The sequence below is a fragment of the Vombatus ursinus genome, unplaced genomic scaffold (assembly GCF_900497805.2).
Source record: "Vombatus ursinus unplaced genomic scaffold, bare-nosed wombat genome assembly UNPS02014814.1, whole genome shotgun sequence".
NCBI lineage: Eukaryota > Metazoa > Chordata > Mammalia > Diprotodontia > Vombatidae > Vombatus > Vombatus ursinus.
This window is the reverse complement of record NW_020954592.1, coordinates 5385858-5399527: the sequence shown is the minus strand read 5'-3', so window position 1 is coordinate 5399527 and position 13670 is coordinate 5385858. Positions and strand designations below refer to the sequence as shown.

The following is a 13670-nucleotide window of genomic DNA, read 5'->3' as shown; positions in this document are numbered from 1 at the left end:
CGAAGTATTTAAGCTTCAGTTTCACTATTTGATCTTCCAGTGAATAGCCTGAATTAATTTCTTTAAGTGTTGACTAATTTGATCTCCTTGCTCTCAAAGAGGATGAGGGTGATGATCATGATCATACATTGTATTTATATTGGGAGTTAGAGTTCGCAAAGTGCCTTTCATCCATTATCCTATTTGAGCCCCACAACACATCTGGGTGTAATCTTAACAAATACAGAGGCAACAAATTGAAGAACACATAGTAATGAGGTTTGGCAGGAAGGAAGTGTATATAAAGAAGAGCAAAATGAAATAAGGCTAGAATTAAACTGGAGTCAGATTGTAAAAGGCCTTGAATGTCAAGCTACTAAGTGTGTGTTTTATCCTATAGGCATGGGGAGATTTTCAGCAGGGGATCAACATGATCAGACCTTTGTGGTCTGTCATTTTCCCTTGTCCTCTCTCTGGTACTTGAAATTTCACTATAAAGATCTTATTCCTTCTAGTTAAGATAAAGTAGTATATTGGATATGGTACTAGACTCAGAAAGATCTGGGTTCAAATTCCACCTCAGACACTATCTGTTGTGACTTCAGGCAAGTTCCTTAACCTTTATGTGCCTCATTTTCCTCATTTGTAAAATGAGGAGGTTAGACTTTATGGTTTCAAAGACACTGCCAGTTCTAAATCTATGTTCTTATAAGGAAAATAAAAGCAAATAGACCAAAGAAAAAGTGAGTTATCACTGCCTTTATTAATCAATAACATTCAGGGTGAATTAAGTTTACTTTGATACTATTCTAGTAATAACTAGGAACAGGATTTAATATGGGGGTGAAGATTAGGATCAGGAACTTAAAAGGCCATGTGAGTAATCAATCATTTTGCCTGGAGGTCAAACCACATATAAGTCACCCCAATTAGATAAGAATCTATCTTATTCTTAAGGTTGTATATGGAAGAAAATTCCATATCAGCCACTGGAAACTCAATCTAGTGCTTAATACCAGAAATTCTTTTTATAGCTCATTTAAAGTTTTTCTGCTTCTGTTTAAGTATGCAAAATTTTATTCTCTCTTCAAGTAAGATGGAGAATAACAGATGAAAAGTCTTCGTACAATGGTATTTCTTGTCCTAGAAAGCCACTAGTAAATGACCCCGTTATTTTTCTCTTCTCCAATTTAAGCAGTTTTACTTCTTTATGCTCATCTTAGGACTTTTTAGCTCAGTTCTTTAATCAACTCCTAAATGAGCCAGAATTTCTTTTATAATATCTCTGATAAGTGTCAATCATCTACCCTTGGCTTGGAGAGCTCCAGAAATGAGAAACCTACTAGCTCCAAAGGCCAAACCTACTAAGTTTTACTATCTACTCCAAATCCAGGGAAGTAAGCCTGGAGTAAAGTAAGTAGAAGAAAACACTGACAATAAAGAAATATTACAGATACAGGAATAACCAAGAAACAAAATCAGCAGAATAAAGTAACTCTAATTATCTACAAACAAAGCCTTCACAAGAAGCTTACAAAGCCCTCAAAAATGCTATACGCTATAGAGAAAGAAGTGAATCAAATGTTTAAAAATGATGATATAAATGAAATGGGTATTCTAGAGGAAAGAAAATGAGAATGCCAGAGGAAAGGATTTGGAGAATAAATAGCTTAGTATAGGAGACATAAAATCTTACTCTTGTAATAGCTTCCTTGAACATATAAATGGAAAAGAAAAAATAAATAAGAGATAAAGAGAAAAAAGATAAATGGCTCTATTAGAAAGTAAATTCTAGAACAAAGTTGAAAGAGTGGAAAAAAATTTCAGAAAATATCAATGTCTCCTATCAAAAATAAGTGAGTTGGAACATAGGTCAAGGATAGATCATCTAAAAGTCATCAGATTACATGAAAATCTCTACCATAAAATAGCTTATGTGGTATATTTGAAGAAACATGAATGAGAACTGCCCAAATCTATTAGAATCAGAGCACAAAGTGAAAATAGAAAGAATCTAGTAGACACCTCCTGAAATAAACCTCTGAAGGAAAATTCCCAGGTACTTCGTAGTCAAAATTCAAATTTCCAGGTCTCTCTCTCTCTCTCTCTCTCTCTCTCTCTCTCTCTCTCTCTCTCTCTCACACACACACACACACACACACACACTATAAGCAAACAAACCAAAAAAAAAAAGAGTTCAGATGCGAAGCAGTCACAATTAGGATTACACAAGACTTGAAAGCTATCACTCTATAAAGAGTGGAAAGCTTAAAATATATTTCAGAAACAAAGGATAAAGTGTTATAGTCATGAATAACTTAATCAGTAAAACTGAATATAATCTTACAGAAGAAATAATTAAAGCTTAATGAAATAGAGAAGTTACAAATATTGCTAATGAAGATTCCAGATTGGATACTTTGAAATTCAAACATGGAAGTCAAGAGAAACATAAAGAGGAAATCTATTTGAGCAGTTGAAAGAGACTTTAATTATGAAGCATCTGCATTCTAACAGAGAGAGAAGAAATGTATCCCCTTAGAATTCTAATGTCTTCAAGAGTCAAAGAAGGAAGAAATAAGACTGAAAGCTTCGGCATGGTTTTCTTATATTTTGGTGATCTTATGAGAAAGAAAGAAAAGAGAAGGATAATGGAAAACACTAGGAAAGAAAGATGGAGAAGGGGAATGTTACCCATTTGAGGTGCACATAAAAACCTTAGAAACATGGAGAAAGGGGATGGGAAAATGGGTCATCACTTTTATTTGAACTAGACCAAGGAGAGAGAGAGAGACAGACAGACAGACAGACAGACAGACACACACACACACACACACACAGACACCTTGATATAGAAATGCATTAAACTCACAGAAAATGGGGAGACAATAAAAGGGAAAGGGGGTTAGGAGGGAGAGATTAATCAAAAACAACTCCATCTTCATTGGATAGACCATGAAGGAAGAAATAAGAGAAAGAAAGTAAGGTTATTGAAGAGAATAGAACCATGGTAGTGAAGATGGAAGCTGATTTTATTCAATATAGAGAACTTGAACACACTTCTTTCTCAATGCCTTCTTCTTTGTAAAGGGGGAGCAAGGGAAAAGAGAGGGGGAAATATGATAGAATGAAAGGAAATTGCACTATTAACAATCATAATTGTGAACGTGAATGGGATGAACTCACCAATTGTCATCAAATTGGTCAATAAGCATTTATTTATTAAGTATTTACAATGTGTCAGGCATTGTGCTAAGTGCTATTGATTAGAGAAATGCAAATCAAAACAACTCTGAGGTACCACATCACACCTATCAGATTGGCCAACATGACAAAACAGGAAAATTATAAATGTTGGAGAAGACGTGGGAAAATTGGAACACTAATGCATTGTTGGGTGGAGTTGTAAAAGGATCCAACCATTTTGAAGAGCAATCTGGAACTATGCCCAAAGGGCTATAAAATGTGCATACCCTTTGACCCAGTAATAGCATTTCTAGGGCTATATACCAAAGAGATCATACAAATGGGAAAAGGACCCACATGTACAAAAATATTTATAGCAACTCTTTTTGTGGTGGCAAAGAATTGAAAATTGAGAGGATGCCCATCAACTGGGGAATGGCTGAACAAGTTATGGTATATGAGTGTAATGGAATACTATCGTGCTATAAGAAATGATGAGCAGGCAGACTTCGGAAAAACTTGGAAAGACTTGTATGGACTGATGCTGAGTGAAGTGAGCAGAACCAGGAGAACTTTGTACATAGTAACAGCCACATTGTGTGATGACTAATATTAATAGACTTAACCCTTCTCAGCAATACAAGGATCTAAGACATCTCCAAAGGCCTCATGATGGAAAATGCTATCCACATCCAAGGAAAGAACTATGGAGGAGGACCAGAATACTGGGAGGAAGGTTGTTTATGGTGATTGGGCATGAAGAGTCTTGGTTCAGATACCAGTTTGTGGAATCCTCTTTTCCATACCTTCCCTTCCAAGGCAATAATTCTATACCTCTTTTCTTTCCTTGACCTCCCTCATGGGAATCTGAAACCTTTTCCCCTGGGCACTTTGTCTTTATAAGCAGTATTAACCACAGACTGTTGCTAGTCTATATATACTTGTTGAGAATACAGGTTGAAGACAACTCAAGGGGGAATATAAAGATAGAGATACATGTAAGACTTAGGTTTGGTTGTGGGTTTTTTGGGGGGTTTTTTGAGTGTGGTTTTTGTTGTTGTTGTTGTTGTTTTGGCAGAGTATTGTCTCTGGTTGGGGGCTTGAGTTTTCATTTTTAAGAGAGAGAGTAACTGAAGACCCACCCACACATTTTTTAAAGATAATTTCCTAGAGTGGAGAGAGAATGCTTATACTGGGAAATCTATCTAAACAATTAATTGGTCATAGGGTAAGAAGCAAAAAGGAGTGCCTGACTAGTTCATCACCCCTACACACAACATATACTGCTACACAAATATAGGGAATAGACTTTGAAAGGAGAAAGGCTACCACATTGTCTCTGCCTGGATTACAAGAGGAGAAGACGGATGAAGATGTTGAAAGTTTGTGGTATGGAGTAGGAGAAATGAAGGAACTCAAAACAGATGGTCTCAATAATTTGGAAGACAAGGTATTTTGCTGAGAGGGTGGGTTATGGAGGTGACACTTGGGGTTTGAGGAAAGAACATAATGTTTGAACTGTTGCTGAAGGTAGTGTGATAGAGTCAACCAAAGATAAATCAGAGGAATGATCTGTAGGGCCCAGAGCTTAGATAACATGAATTTACAGTGGACCCACTTAGCATGATTTCGTGACTTCAGCAACATTCAATAGCTTAGAAGAAGCATAGAAAACAGATGGTGAAGGTGACCCAGGGCTCAGTATTGGCTGGATATGAATAATGGAAGGACAAGTTTGAAGATAGTATCTTGCTGAAATAATTAAATCCAGAACATAGGTAAATGGATTCAGGGAATAGGAAAGGATTGTGGACTAGGGGTCTTGAGAAGGAAAAAGACAGATTCAGAAGAGTAATATAAATGGAAAACCAGAAAATCGAGATTAGAAAAAGACATTGCAGACTTCAAAAATGCAAAGGTATAAGAGCTTAGAGAGACAGTAACATTTAAGGTGTGACACCCCCTGAAGATAGCTGAGTTAGGATGGAGTTCATGAAGGTGGAGATTGATAAAATATGAAAGACAATGTGTTTGAAGAGTTATCAACATGAGCATTGAGGACAGGAATAATGAGAGCAGGGGTTAAGAATAGGAAGGAATACTGTGTGTGTGTTAATGAACTTCTTAATTAAGGAGAGAGAGTGATCTGGAAACCAGTATATGTCAGGAACAAGGACCTGAATGGGAGTGATGTAGATGCACTGAATTTCAATGGAAGAAGTTGCTGAGTGATGACGGCAAAGAAAGAACTGGGAATAGCAATGGGGAACAAAGAGTATGCCAACTCCTCCTCTTGGCCCTGTTTTTTGGGCTAAGTGAAGGCGCAGCCAGCACTGGAAAGGGTGGTTAAGGATGAGGTGTTTTCAGGAGAAAGCCAGGTTTTTATGAGTGCCGGAAGATGGAAAGAATGTGAAAGGAAGAGATGGGGAGGAAGAGGAATTTGTTAACAAAAGATCAGAAATTCCAGAAGGCACACTAGAAGAGGAGGGTAGATGAAGTTAGGGCTGAGTTGAATAGGGATAAGAACAAGAAGAGGAAGAACAATGGAGTTTTGCCCTAGCAGACAGAAACTCTGAATCACAAGAATTGGGAGAGCATGGAGCAGGAATTTTTAGTGCAACTGGAGAAGGACCAAGTATGCATAAACTTGTGTGCCGACTTGACCCCAAGATTCAAAGAGATAATCCATCACATGGGAAGATGATTATCCTGTGTCACCTCTTCTTCAGGTTGAATATACCCAGTTTCTTTAACTATCTAACATTTACAAACCATCCTTATGTAAATTCAAATGAAAAAGATGAAAGCTGAGTACAGAAGTATTGAGGAAAATTCAGAATGATGGAGTTTGTGGAAGAGAAGTTAGCCAAACTTCTCTTCCACCCCAGAACTCAGAATTTCCCCCCAGCATGGAAGATTGGTGATTAGTCATTTTGTTTTGCCCATGGGAGAGAATTGCTAATTTTTTTTTCAGTTTGGAAGATTTTTTAGTAGTTCTTGAAGGTGGTTTCCCTTTGGAACATCTGGGGATACTAATAATAGCCTGTATAATTTATTTACTTTGTTTTATTGCTTGAGTGTAGGTTACTGTGAGAAAGGGAGATATTCGTGGTTTTAAAAAATAAAAGTTGCTGGGAATCATTCCTAAAGGCTTTGAAAGGAATCACATGTAGAATTGTTTTCACCCTCAGTCACAAAGACAACATAAGAAATAACAACAATAAAACTACAGGAAATTCGACGTGTTGTTCTACAGTGTCCTTTGATTTGCCAAAGTAGGGCAAAATTGTGTCCATTTTTTTCCTGATTAACTAAAAGTGAAGAAATATTCCTTTAGTCCTTGACTGGTTAATCCTAAAACTATTCCTGAACTAGTCCTGCTTTGAGGAGGCTTAGAAACAAGGAAGAGATATGATCCCTGCATACCTACTTATTCATCAGACCTTCTCACTGGGCTTAGATGACTCAGCTGCAGTACCAAGGAAAAGACAAACTTTTTTCATATTGGAATCCTTTGGATCACTCTTTGCAGCCAAATGGTCTATATTTTCAAAAAAAATATCATCAGTGTCTTGTTTTTAGAAGTCTTTCTATACTTCATCACCACACTCGTCACAGTCATAAAACATTTCACAGTGTGATGACATATCTGATGACAGGCAGCCAGAATAGCCTGAAAATGAAAATGTCAGTTTTTATGAAAAATGTTTCTTTCCAGGAACATGATTTCTCTTATATCCAGCTAAATTTCCTGCAAGCCCTGAACCCATATACCAAGGTGGATTTTCGTGACTAAGCGATTTCTGAAATCTTACTTTGATATATTATATGAATGCACAGCTGTTTTTCTATTCACCCATGTGAATACAAAGTGGCATAGTGCATAGCATCCTGGCCCTGGAGTAAGGAAGATCTGATTTCAAATCCAGCCTTAGAACCTTAACAGCTGTGTGACCCTGGAGAAGTAGCTAACTTCAATTTTCCCAACTATAAAATGGAGATAATAATAGTACCTACCTCCCAGAGTTGTTTCGAGGATGAAATTTTGTAAAGCACTTAGCACAGTGCCTGGCACATAGTAGGTGCTATATAAATGTTGACTGTTATTAGTATTGCTGTTACTGTTATTATTGCCTGTGTTGTTGTGATAGATTGCTTAAAGTCCTTTTAAATTTTAGAATGGAAAGGCAGAAGGACAGAATGGTAACTACCCTGCAAAGCAGAAGGACTTGGGTTCAGGACCTGCCTGTGACACATACTAACTTGTGTGACCCTGACTGAGCAAGTCACTTAACCTCTTAATATTCCAGGCACTTCTCTATCACTGAGCTTCAGAGGAGGTCTTTAACTGAATTCAGAAAAGGAATTTTATCACCTGGGAGTTGCCAATGAAATTGACAGGTCCTGTTCCCATCCTTCCCTTTATAGTTTTGTGTAATAGATTTGGAAGGAACTCTTAGAGACCACCTTCCTTATCTTTCTTTTATCCTTATTTTAAAATTTTATAAAATTAGGTTCAAAAGGAACTTTAAGAGGTCATCAGCCTTTTTTTGTTTGTTTGTTTTTTTAACTGTCAGGACTATCACTGTCATTTGAAAAATAAGGTAGCAAGACGATCTGAAGAAGTGGAATTGATTACAAAGTACAGAATTATCACAAGTATTGATGCAATATGTATTGCTATTTTTTTCAGAAGTCTTTTGTCAAACATCTACATTGTGCTATTAGCAAGCCTTTTGTTGCTAATGAAATAAAATTAAAGAATCTCAGTTTGTAATACCAGTCTTCCACTAAGTACAGTCTCACTGGGTCTCTTTGACTTCCTTCCTGGAATTTTTCAAACTCCTGTGAAGACTGAGAACATTGTCTCCATAAACTTCAAATAGTTAACTATTACTTTCTGCATTGTAGACATATGAGATTTTATAAATATTCTCTCATTTTATCCTTACAACAACCTTAGGAAGTAGGTGCTATCATAATCTTCATTTTACAAATGATGAAACCGAGGCAAATAGAGGCTAAGTGACTTGTCTAGAGTCACACAGCTAGTAATTTTTGAGGCTGGATTTGAATTCAGATTCTCCCAATTCCAGGTTCAGTGCTTTAACCACTATGCTACCTAGCTGGCTAAATAGAATATTCCTCCTTGTTAGTAGATGACCTTGGTGAGGAACTACATTTCTGGAAAAGTAGTCATTTTCAGTTCAGGATATACCAGGTCACTACTACACTTGATCTGCCTTGCGGTATGGCCATATATTACAGCTTAAAATAGCACACCAGTGATTAACTTCATAAACTCATTAAACAACCATCTGTGTATTATAATCATTCTACGTACAGTCTATTCTTTGAATTTTCAAAAGAAAAAAATTGTGCCACCTCCTCTATAATGTCTTATCTTATCTTAACATTTGTCAGTAATTTACCATGAGATTTTATCATCTAGGGCACTTACACGTGTGGTTTTTCAAGAAGCATCATTCAGGTACATCTTCAGAGTATAAAGATTGGTACCCCACAATCTACCATGTGGTATAGTACTAGATTTAGAATCAGATGATAGTAGTTTAAATCTTAACTCTGTCAACTCATCTATATGACCTTGGGCAAGTCGCTTAATCTCTCTAGGCACCAGTTTCGTTATCTGTAAAAGGGGATTAAGTGCTGACCTCTAAGGTTCCTTCCATATCTAAAACTATGATCCCATAATCTTTATACCTTTAATCCTAGTCTTACATCTCCTCCACCCTCTACACAGGGCTATTCCAGATCTCTCCCCCGCCCCCACTCTTTTTTCTTCAACTTTTATTGCATAATAGATCTGTGACCCTTCCTGCTGAACTTTTATTTTGTCCCAAGGAGAGTACTTGGCATGTAATAGGTGCTAGTTGTTTAACTATTCTGCCTTGAGCTGAAGATAAAAACTGTTTCTTGCAGTCTTATATGTAGATGATATATGTTTGCATGCTTATAAATGTATATAACATATACATATTTATAGACTATATGCACACATATAGCTTTATAGAGAGAAAGTAGAGAGCATATATATAAAGAGTGTATAGTTTTTAAAAATTTTTCAATTATGTGTATCAATCTCTTTACATGTAAAGATAATTTCTTTATCTCTGTAGTTAAATCTATTTAACTATATATGTACATACATACATATATAGGTAAAGAGATTAATTCACAGAGTTTAAAAATGGACAAGTACTAGTCTGAGTGTTTAGAAACAAAATGCTGCCTTTCTTGATGCAATACTGTGGTCAGAGAAGTCCTTGACCATGAAAACATTAAAAACCTTCATAAAGGGAAAGAGTTGAGCAAGACAGTCATAGACAGCCTTCTCTTCAGTTAGTTCCTGTTTCTTAGAAAGGCAAAGGAAGTCACTAGTAAATTCAAGCTTGGCCTTAATCTTTCTGCACCTTCCACCTTAGGGGGATCCATGAGTATGCTGTGGTCCATCCTAGCTGCCCTGTCTATGTCACTGACATAGAGAAGTTAAGTTGACAGGTCACACTCTACTCTTGTCTTCCCTGTGCTTTAGGTTCTTTTTGTTTTTTGTTTTTTGTTTTTAAATTTGCCTAAAGTTCTGTTCCTTGCCCAAAGTTAGAATTGAAAGATCTCTTTATTGAGGAGCATAGGAAACCAGAATTTCAGTTAGGAATTCCTTAATAATGTTGCTTGGCTTACTACTATACAAGGGCTTTTGCAGCTTTCTGTTTTGGTTATACAAATGAAAATACCTTCCCTCCTCAAGTTTTTTGCTAGTCCCCAAGCATGCCACTCCATAAATGGAGCATTAGGTCAGATTGACATGATAAGGTCTACCATAATAGCATTGATTCATTCTGGATCAGCTCTGTCCCAGAGACCCATAGAACTTTTCCCCTAACTTCCAGGTTACCACCAGGTCCATGTGAACTGGGTTTATTGAAGAGCAAATTCATCTTCTTTCCTAAATTGGTGCCAAATTACAAATACATTTTTATCATGCAGCAAAACACTATTCAAGGCAATTCAGCTGCTTTGCAAAACCCAAGTGGAACAGTGCTCTTCATTACTAAGGATAGGACTTAATACCTTGAAGGATGAAACATTCTTAAAGCATTTGCATTGTACATGTTTCATAGTCATTTCATAATTGTTTCCATGTTTTAAGTGTCATAAAGATTGTTGAAACTTGGAAAATGTAAGCACTAAAGGGCCTAAAATTAATGTGAGGGCGTAAGTGGAAAGTAGCTTCTTGATGTTTCTCAAATTTTATCTACAAAGTGATATTGATTCCAATAATTAAAGAAAGCTGTGTCTTCTCACTAGATAATTGGATGGAAGTTCTAGCTTAGTAACTTTTTTCTGAGGTTTCTGTTTTGAGGTATTACCCTTGGCTACCTTACATTTCTCTGAGTAGAAATGGAAGTGATTCTCATTGGAAAGATCAAAATAAGTAGCATGAGACAAAGTAAACTGGCTAAAATGTATTTTAGAATGATCATTTTCATCTGTACTGTCACTCCTCTTATTTTCCTCACTTGTAGACTACATTATCCTCATTTCTAGGAATACCTAATTTCCTGGCATCTTTTCATATGGGATCAACCCAAGTGAGATTGCACTAATTCAATTCAATTCAACAAACGTTTTTTATCTACTGGGTCTAAAAGTTATGTTAGCCTTTGGGGATATAGAGACAAAAAACAGTTCCCATTCTGAAAAAGTTTATATTCACTTGGGGAAGGGAGGGGGAAGATATACTATATATAAATGAATATGTAAATACAAAGTAATTGAATGAGGGTTTGCCAGCTAATAAACATTTACTCTGTGCCAGGCACAATGCTAAGCTTTGTGGATACAAAGAAAGGCAAAAACAATCCCTGTTCTCAATGGGCTTCCAGTCGAGTGGAGGACTCATCAGGTAAATAGCTATGTACGCAGCTATGAGCTATGGCCTGAAACTTGAAAAATACCAGAGAAACTAAGTGGAGGTGAGGAAACAAACATTACAGGTATAGGTAATGGCTTAGTGATACCTATCACTGAGGGATGAGGGAAGCCCTCACAAAGAATTCCTTACCTGAACTGTGCCTTGAAGGAAGACAATAACACTTAGAGCAGAAAAAAGGAGGAAAAATAGCAAGTGCCCAGAGACAAGCGATGGAAAATTGAGTTCTGAGAACAAGTAAAATGCATCTTGTATAAAGTATAGCTATATGAATAAGGCTAGAAAGGTAGATTGTAACCAGATTGTGAAAAGCCTTAAATGACAGACTGAGGAATTTAAATTTTATAACATAAATAATAGCCTATAAAACTATAAACCAAAGGCAAGCCCAATAAACCAATATGAATGCCATGGAGGTTCCTTGACTATTCTGAACTCACTCCCTTCCCTCAGTCTGCATGTGATTAACTTATGGACACTATTGTGATCCTTAGGAACACTAGAATTTTTTTTCTATTTGCCTCATTCCCTACCATCTGTGGTCCCAAAAGCTTCTGTTGGGGTGTGGATGGGTGCCACAACTAGAAAGAAAATAAAACTGGTGTATTCTTTCATCTTTCCCAACATCCCCACACTCATGTTGAGGTCCCAGTTGTCTAAGGTCCGCCAAGAAGATAAGGAGAAAATAGCTTACAGAGCAATAGCTTAACCAGGGAATTTGGAGAAATTCCATATGGAGAAACATCGGCCTAAAAAAACCTTCTCTTGGTCCTTATACCCCTCAAAATTATTCTGCCATGTCTTTCTTCCCTTTCTTGCCTAACTTCATGAAAAAGTATGCTACTTCCATATCACTTTCTCACTCTAACTTCTTCTGATTTGGCTTTTTTCACAGGTAATCTGTTGACTCCTTCAAAGGTCAACAGTGACCCCCTTATCATCAAAATCCATTGGCCTTTTATCAGGCTTCATCTTCCTTGACCACTTTTCAATTTTAAAAGTAAGACTTTCTTTTTTTTTGGAGGGGGGAGATAGTCTTCTACCTTAGTTATTGACTTACCACTCTCCTGCTTCTCCTACCCATATAAATGATCCTGTCTATCCTTTGATGGCTTCTCTTTCTCCTTGCAGATTCTCAATATTGGTGTTCTCCCAAGATCCTCTCTCTCTGTCTCTCTGTCTCTCTGTCTCTCTGTCTATCTCTCTGTCTCTCTGTCTCTGTCTCTGTCTCTGCCTCTCTCTCTCTCTGTCTCTCTGTCTCTCTGTCTCTCTGTCTCTCTCTCTCTCTCTCCCTCTCCTCTTTTCCTTGGCAATCCCATTCTTCTTGTACAACTCCCAAAGAGTCTAGCCTTGACTTTTCTTCTATAGAACATCTCCTCCTGAATAGCTGCTCAAACTCGACAAGTCCTAAACAGAATTATTTTTTTTTTACCAAGGAAAATGCTTCTCCTTTTGACTTGACCATTTCTGCCAGAGGTACTACCATTGCACCTAGTCACCCATTTAGAAATTATTGGTATTTTGTCCTGTTTGGACTATAATCATAGTTTTCTAACTGATGTTTCCACCTTCACTCTCTTTCATCTTTAATTTAGCCTACACACAGTTTCCAGGTTTCTCTTCCTTAGTCACATAAATTCCTATGCATGGCATTCAAGATTCTGCTATAATCTAGTACCACTCTTCTTTTCTAACCTTATTTCACATTGTTCATCTTCACTGTGTTATGCTGTATACAAATTCACTGTCTTTGCACACGTCAAATAGTTCTACCTCTGTATTTTTGCTATGGCTTGGAATAATGCCCTCAACTCATGAAATCTCATCTTATTCTCTCAATCTCAGTTCAAATGCTGAGACTTCCATGAAGGTTTATTGGGTCTCTTCCCTTCAAGTCAGTAATCATCCTCTCCCATAGGATTTGTCTTGCTCTCCTCTTATGTACTCATGTCTTACTATCACGATTATTATTATGTCATTTGTCTCATATTATTTCTATGAAGTTCAGATAAAAAGGAATTTATTTGATCTTTATTTATCTTTCCTAGCACTTCTGTGATTGCATTAAATGAAGGGGAACTCAACTAAAAACCATGAGATAGTATGAGTAAATGAAAAGGATTTTAAATGATGCTCTCCAACCACTTATATAGCCGTGCTTATTGTGGTAAAAGCTATAATGGTTTGTGGTAGAAAGACCTGGAAATTGCACTGTCAGCCTTCAAGTTTAACCCTTTAGAGGCATGCAACTAGCTAATATTATGCTTGGAGGAACTACAATGTATTAGATTGCTCCAAAATTAACAAACTGAAAAGGAATATGAGGGAATCACTACATGTATACATTTTGAGAGCTGAGATTGTCTGATTTTTATCTTTGAATCCCAGAGCCTAGAAGAAAACCTGACATATTATAGGCATTTAATGTGTTTGTTGATTAATTGGTAAGTTTTCTTTCTGAATTGTGGGTTTTTTTTTTAAATCCTAGTCTATTTCATCAACCTTTGTATCCTCCTGATAATTATGAACATGATAAATATAACTGATTTCA

General features: G+C 36.7%; 1 protein-coding gene across 1 annotated transcript in view; it reads left to right on the top strand.

Moving 5' to 3' along the window:
- Nucleotides 1-13670, top strand: part of ARHGAP6 (Rho GTPase activating protein 6) — a 640842-nt gene that overhangs the window by 290559 nt on the left and 336613 nt on the right. The window lies entirely within an intron of this gene.